Source organism: Equus przewalskii, chromosome 11 (assembly GCF_037783145.1).
Source record: "Equus przewalskii isolate Varuska chromosome 11, EquPr2, whole genome shotgun sequence".
In the NCBI taxonomy this organism is placed as follows: Eukaryota; Metazoa; Chordata; class Mammalia; order Perissodactyla; family Equidae; genus Equus; species Equus przewalskii.
In genome coordinates, this window is record NC_091841.1 from 27,092,493 (window position 1) to 27,108,609 (window position 16,117).

Consider the following 16,117-nt stretch of genomic DNA (forward strand, 5'->3'; position numbering starts at 1 on the left):
GGATCACTCAGGGAGACCTCATCACCCTGGGGACCCTGGTCCCCAAGTCCCAGCTCAGTGTTCTTCCATCACACCCCTGCCAGATGGAGGAGGAGGAGGTGGGGGGCGCTGCCAGGCCTGGGCCCTTGGCGTGATGTTCCAGGAGGCTCAGGAGGGTTGCTGCCCTGGTGCTGGGAGGAGAAAGGAGAACACTGATCTGACCTCCAGGGCTCCCTGTGAGAAGCCCATGAGATTGGAAAGGGGCCTAACCCTCCTTAGGTCTCTTTAAACAGCCAGGCACAGAGGATTTCTCTTTATCTCTAGAAGCCTCCCAATGTGAAAGGCCAACCAGATCCTATTTTCACATGTCCCAAGGTGAGCAGAGCCCATTGTTGGGAACCCAGATGATTAACTGCTATGTAAACTCCAGGAGGAGCTGGGGACAAGCTTCCAGGAAGCCTGGGATGAGGGTGGGGGAGGGTGCCTGGGGCTCCTTCTGAGCCTCTGCTCTCTCTTGCCCATTCCTTAGAAGAGCTTAAGGGTGGGACCCCACTCAGGGGAGCCCTTCCCTAGCAGATTCAGGCAAGAGAGTCACATTTCAAGGGCGTATAATCTCCAGACTGTAGGATGGGTGCTTTGAGGACTGAAACAAGCAAAGTATGGGGGCCGTCCACTGACTGGGAGCAGGCCCCAGACAAGTAAGAGAAGAGACTAATGTAAGTCAATACATAACCAAGGACAAATGGTGTGGCCAGACTACAAAAGCTAAGGAACCCAAAAAGGAGTTTTGGGCATCTGAAAGAATAAAGACATCTTGGAAGAGGTGGGGTCCAGCTGGGCTGGTAACATGGGAGGATCTGAAAAGAAAAAGGAGGAAAGGTGTTTCAGGGAGAGCAAGGGTGGGATCAGACCTAGAAGAGAGGAGGTGTGGGTAATGCAGTGGGCAGAGGGGCCCACTATTTCCATAAGCAATCTGGCTGGGGTGGCATTCATTCGGCCACACCCTGGGCATTTTCTGAGCCCTGCCCAGGTGTCAATAAGAAGAACTGATAACAAAATAAGATTCTGAGAGACAGGAGAGCTGGCTGGGACCTAGCAAGACAGCCTGATGGAAAACGAAGGTAGAGTCCTATCTTTTATGCCTAAAAACAATGCAACCAAGTGCAGGGTGGGGACGCCTTTACAACAGGAAGTTCTATGACCGTTTATACTTTATATTTTTATGTATTTTCTAATTTTTTTACAATGAGCATATATTATTTTTTACAATCAGAAGAAAATTAAGTTATAAAGCAATATAGGAGTTTTAGTCGACTTGAAGTTCAACACGTCAACAGGGAGATGGAGCTGCCCTCCCCAAAAAGCTAACGTGATCCTGGCCAATAACAGAAGTGTGGCGTCAATAACCAAGATCACTTCCCTCCGAGTTAGGCTAGGCACCAGTCAGTGGGTGGCAGGGAAAGAGCAGTGGCCTGGAATCAGGAGACCAGCCCTATCTCGTGCTGTCTGTGTGGCCTTGGGCAATTGACCTACCCTCTCAGTTTCCTCATCTATAAAATGAGGTGGGTTCCTCAGTTCGAAAGTCCCTTTCTGTTATAATGACTTTATGTCTCCAGGCCCCCATCTCCATAAAACCCTTGAAGAAACTCCTGAGGAGGTGTCCAAGGCTGAGAAGTTGCTCTGTGAGTGGGGAAAACCAATTATATGGCTGCTGGCTCGAAGCAGATGGAAAAGATTTATTCCAGGTGGGTCCAGTGGACAGAACCTGGGCTGACAGGTGAGAGCTAGAGGGGAGCAGACCCCGGTGCAGGAAGCCCTGGCACGGCTTAACCGTGGAGTGGCTGCTGGGGAAGCAGGAACACCAGGCGCTGTCACTGGAGGGCTGCTGGCCCGGGCGGGGAAGCCATTTGTCAGGAATTTCTAAAGAGACTCCATCTTAGGACTGAAGGCTAGACAAAATCATCTTCGAGGTTCTTTCCACGAAATTCTAAAAGGTCAGGCCAAAGTTCAGTGGTCATGACTTCCAGGCCTAATCACCATTCCCAAGAAGGCAGAGCCAGGGAGAAAATGCTAGTGAACAGAATGGAATGGAAAAGAAAACACTGGTGAGTGAGACCAGCTGCGAGGCTGTTCCTGTCCTCTGGGCTTGGGGTGATGAGACCCCAAGGTTACGGAAAGGGGCTCACCGCTCACCGCCGCTGGCTCTGCCCATCCTCTGGGCCCCCCAGGGCCAGTCCACTCCCTCAAGTGATGGCAGCCACCTGACCCAGGCTGTCTCACCCTCTTCACGTCCAAGACCAACGTGCCCTCATTCACTCCTCATGCCGGTCCCCTTCCCAAGTTTCTAGAGCCTGTTTTGACCTCCATCCCCCATCCCCCAGGCTAATATCTCCCCGCCTTTCTAGTTCCTGTGACCAACCAGTCAGTTCCTCTCAGTTCTCCCTCTGAAGTTGCCCTCCCCGCCTGGCAGCTCTCCTCCAGGGCAGCAGGCTCGCTGACACTGGGGGCTCAGGCCTGTGCCACTGCGGGGCCAGTGCTGGAGGGGAGGTTGAGTCAAGTGTGGAGATTCCAGTTCTGGGCAAGGGTGGTGCATTGAGAATTACATCTTCCGGGTTCTGTTTCCTGAATGTAAGAGCTGGGTATCAAGGGACGGATTTCATCTGTTCCTCCCTTGTTCTCTCTACATAAATGGGTGCGAATAATTTGACCCCAATCAATCTTTTACAATAAAACCAAACCCGGTATCTAAGACTGTGCTCAGAGATGTGAGGGGTGGGAGCCAGCTGTCCCATGTAACTGCCTAAATTTCAAACAGGAGCACCCCACCTGTCCTCAGACCTCAACTCTGACTTTGAGGGGCAGCTAACATGCCCCGCACTCCCCCACCCCCAAGAGAGGACACCTGAGCAGAGCTGCCCATGGCAGAGAGTGACCGAGTGCCACAGGGTCAGCTGCTCTGTGCGCCAGGCCACATTGCCCATTAGGGTCACAGCAGCATGTCTCATTCCCCAGAGCAGAGGGATGGTATTCGGGGTGAGAGATCAACCCAGGAGAGGCTCCTGGGGCCCCGAGAGATGACGCGTCTCACTCACTGCTAAACACAGAGCTCCTGGAGCAGGTGTTCTGCTTCAGGCACACGCGTCAACAGTCCAATTACAGCAGCCAATCACGACTGCCATTTCTGGAGCTTCCACTGCGTGCTGGGCGGCAGCTTCTCTCTGACATCATCACTGATCCCCACAACAACCCTAGGAGGTAGCTATTATTGTTACTATTTTTGGCTAAAGAAACTGAGGCTCAGGGAAATTAAATATCTTGCTCAAGGTCACACGACTAGTAAGTGATGAAGCCAGGCTCTGGCGTAAAGTCAGCTGGACCCTAAGGTTGGGCTCTTGCATCTCAGATTCTCAATGCTTGTGAAACGGGAACCCCTTTCCTTTCGGTTCTTCCTTTACTCTCTGGACACTGAGCACCGGCTCTGGCCAAGCGCTGTGCTGAGACATCGGGGACGCAAAGATGAACAAGGCACAGTCCCTGTGCCCTGGATTTCACCCTCCCGGGGGGAGACAGACATGGCCCAGTGCGTGCGGTGGAAGGGCTGGGAACCCTCGTGGGTGGGAACTGAGGACATGGAAGGGGGCCAGGCTGCCCCCGGGCTCTGCCCTCGAGCCAAGATCTCTGAAGCTCCCAAATGTCACACATGTCAGCAGAGCTGCGAAAAGGGAAAAGAGGGAGAATGCCTGACACCATTGAGTCCCCACCTACCATCTGTCTGGGGCACTGTGCACCAGCCCCGAGGTCGGGGCTATTATTGTCTCTGCAGATGAGGAAAGTGAAGCCTCGAGGTTAACAAACCGCCAAGGTCACCGCAGCCACCCGGCAGAGCCAATCAGCTCTCTCTAGGGCATCACGCCATCTTCCCAGGAAATGTGTGGAAATATAAGAAAAGAGAGTTCTAGAAACTCCTAAGCTCAACTGCAGGGGAAAAGCCAAAGTCCTCAGAGGGAGACAAGGGGACCAAGGGTGTCGGGGCCTAGCTCTTGCCACAGAAACGCCAGGTGTGCTTGTGCCTGTTAAAGTCGAGGCCACTGCTGTCTTAAACATTCCTGTTAACTCTGAGAAGGGTGGGAAGAGACGCCCAGGGGATGGAGAATGGGTCAGGACGTGCCAGCCCCACAGGAGCTCCGAAACAAACGCCCCGTGTGTACCCTGACCTTCTCCCTACAGCCCCAGTTTTCCAAGGAGTGATCTTGGTTGGTAAGAAATTCATCCTGTCCTCACCACCTCAGCTCATCCAGGCCAGCTGGCTCTGCCGGGCCCCCTCCCGGCCTCCCCTGCCTCTGGGGGGGAATCCAGGTAACAGGCCTGGGCGTCTCCCCCTCCCCACGCACAGCGGGCGAGTTGCTGAAGGACTCCAGGAGAACTGGTAGGACTTGTGTCCCTTTTGCCAGAGGCACAAACGAACCTGCCAGCGGTAATAACAGGGCAAAGAGCGGACCCACCTGAGACTCAGGAAGAGGAGGGCAGGCCTGCCGCCAGAAGCCCCATGCCAGGGCACCCCTGCCATTAGGGCCTTGCTTAGAAGCCAGAGGGGCTCTTGAAGAGTGGGGTTCCCTGTGATCCTGCCGTGACAGACCTCACTAGTACTTCCTCCCCCGCAACAAGATGATTCCCCTCTTAGACAATGCTCCCCACACGTCCTCTCCCACCATTCTCCCAGGAGTTCTGAGAGGTTCATGACAGGGTTTCTGAAGCATCATGTGGGAACCTCTGGGGTCTTCCATCACCCACCAGGCAGAGGCGGGTGTAAGGAGAGGAGACAGTGAGGTTCTGGAAGTCAGGGCAGAAGGGATGGGAGCCACCCTTCTGGGCTTGGTGCCCAGCTGGGGAGGACTGGCATTCCCTAAGGAGGCCAGGGTGCTTCTGGGGGTGAGCACTGGAGGAGGAGCCCTCTACAAAGTTTGCTTTGCTTGGGGGGGAATTTGTTAAAGAGAAAATAGAGGAAAAAGCACAAAGCATCCGTGTCTGGTTGGGAGAGTCAGCGGAAATCAATATGTACCCAAATTCCAAATGGTGCATTAAAATGTGATGTGAAAATGAGTTTTTGGCAGATAAAATTTTAACCTTAATATAAAAGAGTTCTCACATATCAATAAACAAAAGGAAATACACATCATTGAAAACTGGCAAATAGTATGGATGAGCTATTCACCAAAGAGCTTCAAATGATAAAAATCATATGAAAAAACTCAACTTCATTCATAATCAAAGAAATGAAAATTAAAATCAGATATAGAAGTCTACCAGAAAACTGGTTATAAGAATGAAAACACAGAACAATCTAAATATTTAACTCTAGGCTACTGTTAAAAACTATATTGAAATATTATGTATCCATTCAATATGATATTGTAAAAATATATACTAACAGGAAAATGTTTACAATCTATTAAGTTTAAAAAGCAGGTTCCAAAACAGTGTAATGGGGTAGGCACGTTTTCCATTTTTGTAAACACAAGTAAATCCACGTGTATGTCATAAAAGTTACGGCAGACAAAAAACCACAATGTTCACAAATCTAAGTTATTTCTCAGTGGTGGAATTATGATTTTTATTTTCTTCCATTTGTTTGTCTATCTTTTGCACTCTTTCTACCATGATCCCATATTGCTTTTGTAATGAAAAGAAACCTTCTTGGTGACATTGAAGGAGTCCTTGGCAGAGGAAATCTAAGAATCATTTTGCCTCATGTACACTTGTCACCAAGAAGCGGCGATTCTTCTCCCAATTGCTGGTCAGAGAAGTGGGGGTGGGGTGGGAATGGGTGGGAGGAAGGCTGAGATCTGAGGTCACCTGGGGAACAGAGATGGGCGTCAGGAAAGAGATCCAGGAATCTCACCTCTGAGGTTCCCCTGGAATCTACAGGAGGCCCACGACCTTGGAGAGAAAGCACAGAGGATTTGGGGTCAAGAGGCCATGAGTGAAGCCGAGGTCCATTAGTTGACACTGAGGAAGACACTTTTTCTTTCTGAAAGTCACTGTCCATAAAGTGGAAGTAACAGTAACACTGGATTATTGTGAGGATTAAATAAGATAATTATTTGCTTGGCAAGGTATAAGGCCCTAAGCAAATGTCAGATGTTGTCGTTAATAACATTCATCTCTGGTTCAACTTCAGCAAGAAAGGTAGCCAGCTGCTGAGGTCAAGTTTGCGCTGGCGGTTGAGAAGGCTGCATATGCCGGAGGTGAGGGACAACTTTCCCATATGGCTCAGGCAAACTCTTGGATTTCCTGGTCCATAGTAACAGAATATAAAAATAAGAATAAAATAAACTTACTCCGAGCTCAGAAGGTGTCTGGAGACCTTCTGACTACTCTCCGAGGAAAGAATATATAGCCCATGATGAGAAATCCTGGTGAGTCATGTGCTGGGCACTGGGAAGGAGGAGAAAACAGCAAAATGCAGAGGTCTAAGAGCTCCCTCGCCTATACAGTCACGGGCCATATGATGACGTTTCGGTCAACGACAGACCGCATATACGATAGTGGTACCACACAGCCCAGGTATGTAGTAGGCTATGCCATCTAGGTTTGTGTACATGCACTCTATGATGACCACACGACAATGCACCTAACGATGCATTTCTTAGAACATATTTCTGTCGTTAAACGGCGCATGACTGTACTTGTTTACTGATGTTTTGGCAAAATGCTTGGGGGCTGAGTTGGGTGGACCAAGGATGCCACAGCTTGTCATCTAAGGAGACTGGGAGTGGCTGAGTAGTGGTTCCAGTTGGATGGGTCCCCACCCTTCACAAGACAGGGAAGTCATGGCTTCTGGGCGGAGGTGGTAGGCACGCTCAGGAATCACAAGGTCCTCTCATTCATAACCGGTTAGCTGGTTCTTACAGGGCCGCGCATGGTTTTCACACAGTGTGGCCCCAAACATCCTCAAAGAGTACCACTTTCTTCATTCCACCAGATGAAGGGGATTTATTGATCAGACGACAAGCTTTCTAAGCATTGACCTAGTTTGGAGACTCATTCTTGACAGCACCACTCCAAGTCCCTCAAATGAGATGCATAATCTTCACTCTCCTCTTCTTCCTGTTTTGCTCCTTCCAGGATGCCCCTCCCCATCTTTCCTTCTGTTTACCTCCTTTTCTTCTTTGGAATCATTTTAATTGCTTTCCCTCCTTGTTCCTCAGTTTCTTTCTCCTTCTCCTCGTGCCCACCTCTCCCTGGTTCTGGATCTAGCCAGCATCCTCCTCTGTGCTCTTCATGTCACAGGCACCTGCCACTCCGAGCCAACCAAGGCCAGCACGTCCTGAGCTAATGCTCGGAGGACTGTGTGGTGAGGAAGCACGGACAGCAAGACAGCCACTGGGCAGCAGCGTGGGGCTGCCCCTTCCCATCGGGGCCACCGGATTAGTTCCTTCCTCAATTATCCAACAAGCCTTTCAAAATCTTCTGGTAACTAAGTTTTTCTCCTAATATTCCTGCCAACTCTATTCCCCTGCCCACCCCCCGCCCCTCCCTCTTCTGCGGGAGCTCTCTGATTTATCTACTCCTTGCTGGTGCTGACATGCCCTAGACTGAAAGCGCCTTCCCGGTGTGGTTTCGCCCGGTGAACAGAGAGACAGCGCACCTCCTTGTGTGTGGTGATGGGGAGAAGCAGTCGAGGACAGCCTTGCACTCCGGCTTGGCTGCCTCGGCTGCCTCCCTCCCATTTTAGGCTCTTCTAGGCTCTTCTGTTTATCCCCGCTATCTAACTGAGTGCCAGGATGGAAGTTTTTTCTGTCTCCTTCATTCCTTAGAACATCACCCCACTATGTTTTCTCTAATCTCAATCTCATTTCGAAATCTCCTGCCCAAGGGCTTTCCCAATGCCTCCTAGTTTTGAATCAACCTGCTGATGACAGCACACCCAGATCAGGAATAGAGATGTCGCGGGGACCAGGTCTGATACACGCCCTGAAGACACTCCTGTGCCCGAGACAGTCACTGGACTGGTGGCACCTGGATAAACAAATCTATTCCCTCCTTATCTCCTGTGAAGGAAGAAACCAAGTAGGCTCCAAGCTGAGAACAAGGACTGGCCAGACGGCAGCTACCAACCCGGCATACTCCTCCCGGGGAGATGTGTGAGGGGTGCCACAACTGCAGGCCCAGCCTGCACCGGGGGCAGTCCTCTCCAGGCAGCATGCAAAATTCTCTGCCCCCAAAAGTGCCCAGGCTCCCCCAGGGGGCCATTCCACAGGAATACACATCTTAGTTCTCCACCCATGGCTTAATGGCATAGATTTCTGGCCATAGGGACCCTGAGCCAGGAGCAGCCTCTAGAACAAACACAGAGAAGTGGGTCAGTGTTTTTTCGAGCAAGTGAAAATGGGTTGTTCTCTGCGTACAAAGGTGACCCACCACCGCCTGGTAACCTGAGCACTGTTACTAGCAAGGAGGGTCACCAGCAGTCTAGACCACGGCCATGGGGTACGCTTATTCTCCAGAGGAAGCTGAAGGGCAGTTGTAGGGTTGAAATGGCAACCTGGGTCTCTGCATCGCCTTCTAGCCACCAAGACGTTTCACCTTGATTTTTATTTTAAAAATCTATTCAAAGCCCCAGTTCTCCATCTCATTCACAGAGAGCCGATCCCTTCGTCCAAACAGGCAGAGCAGAACACAGGATGTCAAGCCAGCCTCTGGGGGCTGGTCACCCTCCCATCGAGGTGATGCTGCCGACCGGAACTCAGCCTTTCTCTCTGCTCTTATAATTTGAGGAGAGAAAACATCTGATGCCACAGCCAGCTCCTGCTCTTGGCACTTGGTGTCACTCTTGCTTCACCCTGGCTCAGCTCAAAGCCTTCAACTGACTGGTGGCAATCACCAGAGAAGCAGAACTCTCTCTCCCCCCTCCCGCCCCCACCCTGCACACACCACACTCACACACACACACACACACACACACACACAGACACCAGGGCAGGAGCCTGGGAGCCTGGCTGTCCTGGAGACAGGTCAAGTGTCTAGCCAGAAGGATGACAGATGTGCCACACAGTAAATGGCCGGAGGAAGGGCCTCACTTCCCTGAGCAAGGCCTGGGTGGAACCCAGACTCTGGAATTGTTGTTGTTGACTTTGCCAGCATTTTCTTAAAACTCAGAATTGCTCAGAAGACAGTCTAACAGCACAGACATCTGCACACAAACCCTAAGATGCATTTGACATCAAACTGGCAAATCTGGATGGCAGAAACACAGAAACTATCTATTTATAGCTGTGAGGCTCGCTGTCTCTCTCCTTCAATGTGGTGGCTACCAAGGCTTTGTCAATCCCCAGTGCAGAGTCAGCGATTTTTTTCAGCTATGAACACCTTTTGGCGACCAAATAAGTGTTATACTCTTTTTTCGTCAGTATAATTAATACATAATTAAACTTCTCCTGTCATGCTCCATAGCCATTGCTCCACCTTCACAACCTCTCTCAGCCTCTGTTCTGCTTCCCTTTCCTCACTAAAACCACTACCACCCTCCTCTCAACAGGATTTAATGAGCGCCCACTCGATGCTGGGCTCACTCGAGTCTCCTTCTGAACACCTCCCACATTGTTTCTAGAAAATTCCTTTGTCCTTGAGGCTCTCCTAGGGGTGAACAACCCTCATGGATACAGTGGTTCCTTCTCTGGGGCACAGAGACCTAATATTCTTCTCCTAAGAAATCCAACTCCTTCACCACCACGAGGGAAGGAAGGAGAAGTCTGACAGTCCCGAAATAGCACAGACTTATGAAGAGCCATTACCTAAGAAGAGCTCGTGTGGAAAGGGCTCCCCGTGAAAGCCACAGCTGTCCTTCAACCACACTCCCAGCTGTTGCAGGTCACACCATCATCAGCCTACAAAGCACAACAATGTCTAGCTTACAAGGCTTGTGGTTACCTTGATGTTCCCTGATCCCCAGCTGTCTAACTGGCTGTCCTGAGCAAGAGCTCTCCGGGAAGCTGGGGCTTCCCTGGGCATCCCCGGCAGAATTCCGACGCCTTCTCCCACAAGGGAGCAGCGTTCCCAATTTCGCTGCTGCCTCATCTTTGAAAACATCTTGAAAAAGTGCATCAGAAGAACAACCTTTTCATTCTACCTCTTATTAGTTCCTGGAACAGGGGCCGGAACTATGCAGCCTGGGAAGCCACGCTGGAGATGACTGAGGGCTCGCGTGATGAGGAGGCGCAGCAGCCGAACGACCATTCATCCTATTTCTGGAGATGAGAGTGTTGACGCCAAGGTCAGGAAGAAGCTATTCCAACCAGCAGAACCATGCGGGGTTGTGTCCGTAGCATCTCCTCCTTCCTCTGGGGCAGCATCCCCAGGGCAGTAGATGCAAGCCCTGCACTGTGGGGGTTTGTGAACTGACCCAAGTGTAACAGTGAGTCGGGCTGCACTCCTCTTGAAGCACTTTACAGTACTTTATGACCATCATCCCACTGATCTTACCACTATCCAAGGAAGGAAAGAAAGGAGGCAAAGGGAAGAAGGCTTCTCATTTCACCAAAACACAAGCGACTGAGGGGGCCGGCCCCATGGCCGAGTGGTTAAGTTCACTCTGCTTCAGCGGCCCAGGGTTTCGCTGGTTCGCGTCCTGGGCATGGACATGGCACTGCTCATCAAGCCATGCTGAGGCGGCATCCCACATGCCACAACCAGAAGGACCCACAACTAAAATATATATATATATACAACTATATACTGAGGGGATTTGGGGAGAAAAAAAAAGATTGGTAACAGTTGTCAGCTCAGGCAGCAATCTTTAAAAAAAAAAAAAGTGACTGAGGAGGGGGAGCTTTCAGGTGAACTAGCTAGTACTCACCCAGAAAGTCAAAGAAGAAGTAAAATGAACCAAAACCCCTGCCCCTGGCCCGAGAGCCATAGCAAATCAGACAGACAGCTGACTTTGTGTGTGTGTGACGTCCTCTATTAGGCGGTCTCTGGTAATCTGTCAGTTCAGACAATTTCAAAAGATGGGCTGAACTTGACCCTCTGTGCTGGGAAGGTACCAAAGCCCAAAGCCCCCCGCCCTGCCTTCCCCAAACTTTGTAAATAACAGAGACGCTCACTAGAGTAATTACAAGAAAAAACCGTCAGCTAAGTGGTTTGAGAAGGTGTGGCTGGAAGCATTCTGTGTGTTTTCTCTAAAGCTGGACGTGTTGACAGTCAAAAATACAAGTTTAATGAGCTTGTAAATGTGGAGTGACTCTTTTACATATTGTGGCGAGGGCTGGGTTCAACTATTCCACCTCTGAAATCCAAGAGGGTGCTAGGGGTATTCATTCCCAAACAGTCCCTCCAGAGTCGCTCCGAGGATTTCTTCCTCACAGTTTATCCTTCCAGCCAGGGGACTGACCCAGACAATTCAAGCCCCAGTGTTTTGCAGGGGGAGATAACTCTTGGTATTCAAAGATGCCTTCCAATGTTTTTTCTCTCTCCTTCTCTCCTTCGCCTGCCCAGAGGTAGCCGCGATACCTCTTACAACAGCGCTGACATCCTTTCGAAACTTACATGCTTCTTATACTTGTCCTGGTTAAATTCCTACAAATTCGCAGGGTTGTCTAACGCTCAAGTTCAAAGCACTCTAATCTCAGTAATCATTGTTTGCATGGTGCTTTTCTAGCCTTTTCCATCTACAGTATTTCTAAACACTAATTTAATTGAACTTAAAAGATATTGTGCATAATGTGCCACAATTTGGCAAACAAATAACATAAACAGTGTCTTGCTGACAGAGTAAATCTAACTCAGGAAACACCACTGTCAGCGGTATTGGCCCACATCTGACTGCAAATCCCAAACAGCCGCAGGGCGCCTGCGAGGCACATGTGGGTGACGTCACTCACCTGGGGCCTTGCTCCCCTGGCTGGATCTAAAGGTGCTCTCCCTTTCCGGGTGGTTCCTTCTTTAGAACTAATATCTGGGATGCCCCTTCAATATTTTCCTCTTTCTCATCCATGCCAGCCTGGAGGCTAAGAACAAGCCCGCAGCTGAATACTTTGTCATCACTTTTTCCAGAGCCCCAGGACAGCACTGCTAATATTCAGGGCTGTCTGTGCCCCTGCTGTCCCACACCAGGGAACTATCTATTAATTAAACAGACAGACAACTTTATAACTATCGCAACTACACTGTCCAGCTTGAGCCTTTGGTTCCAGTTCTTTCTCTCCAAGATTAGAGTATTTAGAGGGCCCTTCTCCCTGAGCGATAACATGGAAATGTTCTCCTCAGCCCTCACAGTGGACTCGTCAGTCTACGGTCACCCTCAAATACCACACAACGCTGGCATCTGCCCCAACAGCCTGAGCCTCCTATGTGAGCTTTTGTCTTTTAGACCCTGTCATTCTCATGGGTTTTCCCGTGCTTCTGAGGATATAACCAAGACAAAGGAGACGTCCCAATCCTGTGTATGCTGGAGGAATGGATAAAAACCTCAAGACAAGGGAATCTTGGAAAACCATCATGACATCCTAAGAATTCATGACGTAAAAGTTCCCGAAGCCACTCTCCCACCCCCAAACCAGTCAGACACACAGACATACCCTTCCCCAGGCCGATTTAGCTCGACGAGATAGGCATCTCCTGTCTGCTCTCTCTCTCTCCCACCTGAATCAGAGCCTAACTGGTTACCTCCCAGGGCTCCTCGGAGACATCACCCAGTAGAGGTCCTTTCTAGGGGGTGACAGCACCCTTTGGGGAGCCTAGCCTCACCCTGAGAGTGCCACTCCAATCCCTCTGCCTTTGGTTGGTACATAGGGAGGACTCAGGAAAGAGGGGGTCCAGGGATGTAGCAGCCCACATCTGAATGAGGAACTGTGCCCGGGGGGCAAGGAGAAGGCCTGAGAAACAAGGAGCTGCCTGAGATGCTGCTGCACAGGTCTGAGCTGGAAGGCTGAGCTGGCAGCTGAACGATGAGGCAGAAATGCATTCTTAGTGGTGATCAAACTGCCAGATTAGCTCAGCTTTCTTTTTCTTTTTCTTTCTTTTTTTAAACTCATCTCTGTAGCCTGTTTTCCTCCGGGCATGTGAAACTTTCGCTTTCTGCCTTCTTTAGTCCTCTTCCAGAGGCAAGAGAAGTGAGAAACCAGGTTCTGATTCTGTGCCAGATGAGGTCACGAGTGGATGGACCCTTCTCCATACGTACATCAAATATAGCCGATAAACATGTTGCTCTGACATTCACTGAGTGTCTTGAACAAGGAACCACAGCTTTGAGGAGCTGTGGAAGACACAGTCCCTGCCTTTAAGAGCTTTTGCAGGACTGATCAAGCCAGTGTGGCTATACCTGGCTTTATGCACCTGCCCTTAGATGAGTCTGCACAGGGTCAGATTTTTCTAAATGGAAGCCTCAGCCCCCACTGACTCGCTGGGTAATCAGACCCTTTATTTTCATTTAAGACTCACCTTCCACTGGTAACAGCTTTTGATAGTTGGCCTCTGGTTTTTCTGTCCTCCCTCCTATTTAAATGCCCCAGAAGAGCTTCATATTTAAATAGGTCCAAGCACTAACCTCTGTAAAGTGAAGACTATTTCTGTAAAATGAATAACGCTTTCCAAATTCATTTGCCTCAGCTGGGGCTGGCATAAATCATTTTTTCTAGGATTAGTCTCCATTCCATATTCCATATTCTTTTCATCTTTGATTTTTTTTTTAACTACCAAAGAAGAAGTCTGCCATCTAAACTGCAAAAAGGTAGGTAATCGATTTCTGTCTTGCTGTATCAAAAGTTCTTTAAGGTCCTACAAATGCAAGTGATTATTACCAAACGGCTTGCATTAGAAGGGAAGAAGAGGAATTGGCCATATTCTGACGAGCGCACGGAGCGCTGGACATCCCAGGTTTCACGGCCCAGCTTAGGTCATTCCTAAGGAGATAACGCCTGCTGCTGCCAAAAGGCCTCTCTGGGGACCACATTTTCAGAATTGAGAATTGGTGGCAGTCTGATGCACGGCCTGGCAAAGCGCCAGTGTGTCCTCTGTCTCAGAAATTGAGATTGTCCCAGAAAACGGATGCCACATGGCTGCCCACAGGACAGCTCTAAAAAGAAGCCATTCTCCGCTGCGTTTAGCTTAGTGGGCTGAACTCAGGGGTCTCTCAACCGTTTTGTCCCTCAATTCTCTCCCCAGCCCACTGTGCGCAGACACCCGGGGTTTTCCACATTGATTGAAGCAGTTTTCAAACAGTCTTCCAAACTGACCTAGCCACGATTTTCATTTTTAATATTTTCCCACCAAATCAGTCTCCCCTTTTAAAAAGTGATATGTCAGCAGTAAATGAACATAACTTCACCTACTGATTCCAGGCAGGAGGTGTTATTGCCCTGTCTCAAACGGGCTCTTTTCAGATTAAAAAGTAATTGTTCCAAAAGAAGCTTTTATGGTAAAAATTAAACCACAGTTGAAAAGCTATTAGAAGCTGGACTTTGGGCGAATGCCAAAGAGGACAGTTCTGGGCATCTTCCTGAGAAAAAAGGAAAGAGATCCACTAGAAAGAAGAAATCTTAAACAAATGATCATATAAAAAAATTAAGTAAAATGTTGGAACCTGTTCAACCACCCTGCTTCAGTTAGAAGGCGCTTTTTAACAACATTAGGAAATCGAAACTAGCTGTGGGTGGGGTGGAAATGCTGCCAGGTCATCCTGCCGAGAGAAACCCAAAGATTGCGCTTACATGAGGGACGTGCCGCAGTGGCACCGCGGTGGCACCGCCGCACCACGCGGCCGCAAGGACCACGCTAGCAGTTTTTGTGGCTCCCCGCCCGGGGCGGGTGATCACTACCTCATCACTCGGGGTGACTTGGTTACTAGCCCTGATTTGTTATTCCACAGTGTGATTAAGAAACAATCATCTAGGAAAACAGAGATGCACACATCAGCGTGCAAGAAAAGGCCGGAGGGAGCAGCGAGCTTGCTGGGTCATGAGTCTCCGGCGGGGGGTGGCGGTGGGGGCGGGGAGGGGGCAGGAGGGCAGGACCCGGGAGGTCCAGTGAGGTGACGCTGAGGCCAGCCTAGCAGCGCCCTCTCCTGGAAGGCTGGGAGCACACCATGTGTGCAGGGTGCGTAGGGACCAACCTGCGCCTGCGCACAGGTCTCCTTCCAGCCACGTGCGCCACTGCCCTCTATTGGACAAAATGCTTTTCGGCTTTACTAGCCGGCTAAAGCGAAATAACGGACGGACGTCCCACCAGCTGGCACAGGGCAAGGCACAACCGTCTAAGTCTCAGTTTCCACATCTCTAAAATGGGAGCGATGGTAACACTATCTGTCCTTGCCTCCTTCAAAGGGTTGTGATCAGGTGGAAATGACTGAAGTACCAGTTTTTACTTTTGCCTGCCTTCTTCTCTGCCCTAACACACTCCAGGTCACTTCCCTGAGGTGACCTTTCTCTCCAGCGTCTCTGAACTAATTTTAAACTGTAATAGGTAGTGGCATCTCACTTTTAGTGGCTTTAATAACTTCACATATGTTTCAAACACAATTTTCAAAGCATTTTTTTTCTCACAAGCGTTTACCATAATTTAAATTAATTTTCTGGTAATTACATGTTTGGGGTCTAAATCCTCGACTAGATTCTGAGTCCCCTAAATTTAGGGACCTGTGTGTCCTTTGTCACCATTGGATCCCCAGTACCTACCTAGCATAGTGCCTACTGCACGGTAGATCCTTGATAAATATCTGTTGAATAAGTACATGGATGAATCACAGAAATTAGTGAAGGCCAGCCAGAAATAGAAAGGGCAAAGTCAGATACGTGGAAAAAATCCTTTTCCAAAAGTAGTAACAGGGGCCAGCCAGGTGGCACAGCGGTTAAGTTCGCACGTTCTGCTTTGGGGGCCTGGGGTTCACCAGTTTGGATCCCGGGTGTGGACATGGCAACCCTTGGCGAGTCATGCTGTGGCAGGCGTCCCACATATAAAGCAGAGGAAGATGGGCATGGATGTTCGCTCAGGGCCAGTCTTCCTCAGCAAAAAGAGGGGGATTGGCAGCAGTTAGCTCAGGCCTAATTCTTCCTCAAAAAAAAACAAAACAAACCAGAGTAGTAACATGAACTAATATTAAAAATGAAAAGACAGAGTGATGAAAAAGTTTTGGAACTCGAAAGAG

At 49.7% G+C, this 16,117-nt stretch overlaps 1 protein-coding gene across 9 annotated transcripts in view; it reads right to left on the reverse strand.

Moving 5' to 3' along the window:
* Positions 1 to 16,117, reverse strand: part of LOC103559340 (uncharacterized) — a 38,145-nt gene that overhangs the window by 10,343 nt on the left and 11,685 nt on the right. For 2 of the 9 annotated variants that reach the window (XM_070565513.1, XM_070565515.1), the window contains exon 3: positions 6,318 to 6,414. The exons of the other annotated variants lie outside the window; for them this stretch is intronic. The gene's annotated coding sequence lies outside the window, so the exon portion shown is untranslated. The remainder of the gene's footprint in view (positions 1 to 6,317; positions 6,415 to 16,117) is intronic. 9 annotated transcript variants of the gene reach the window in all.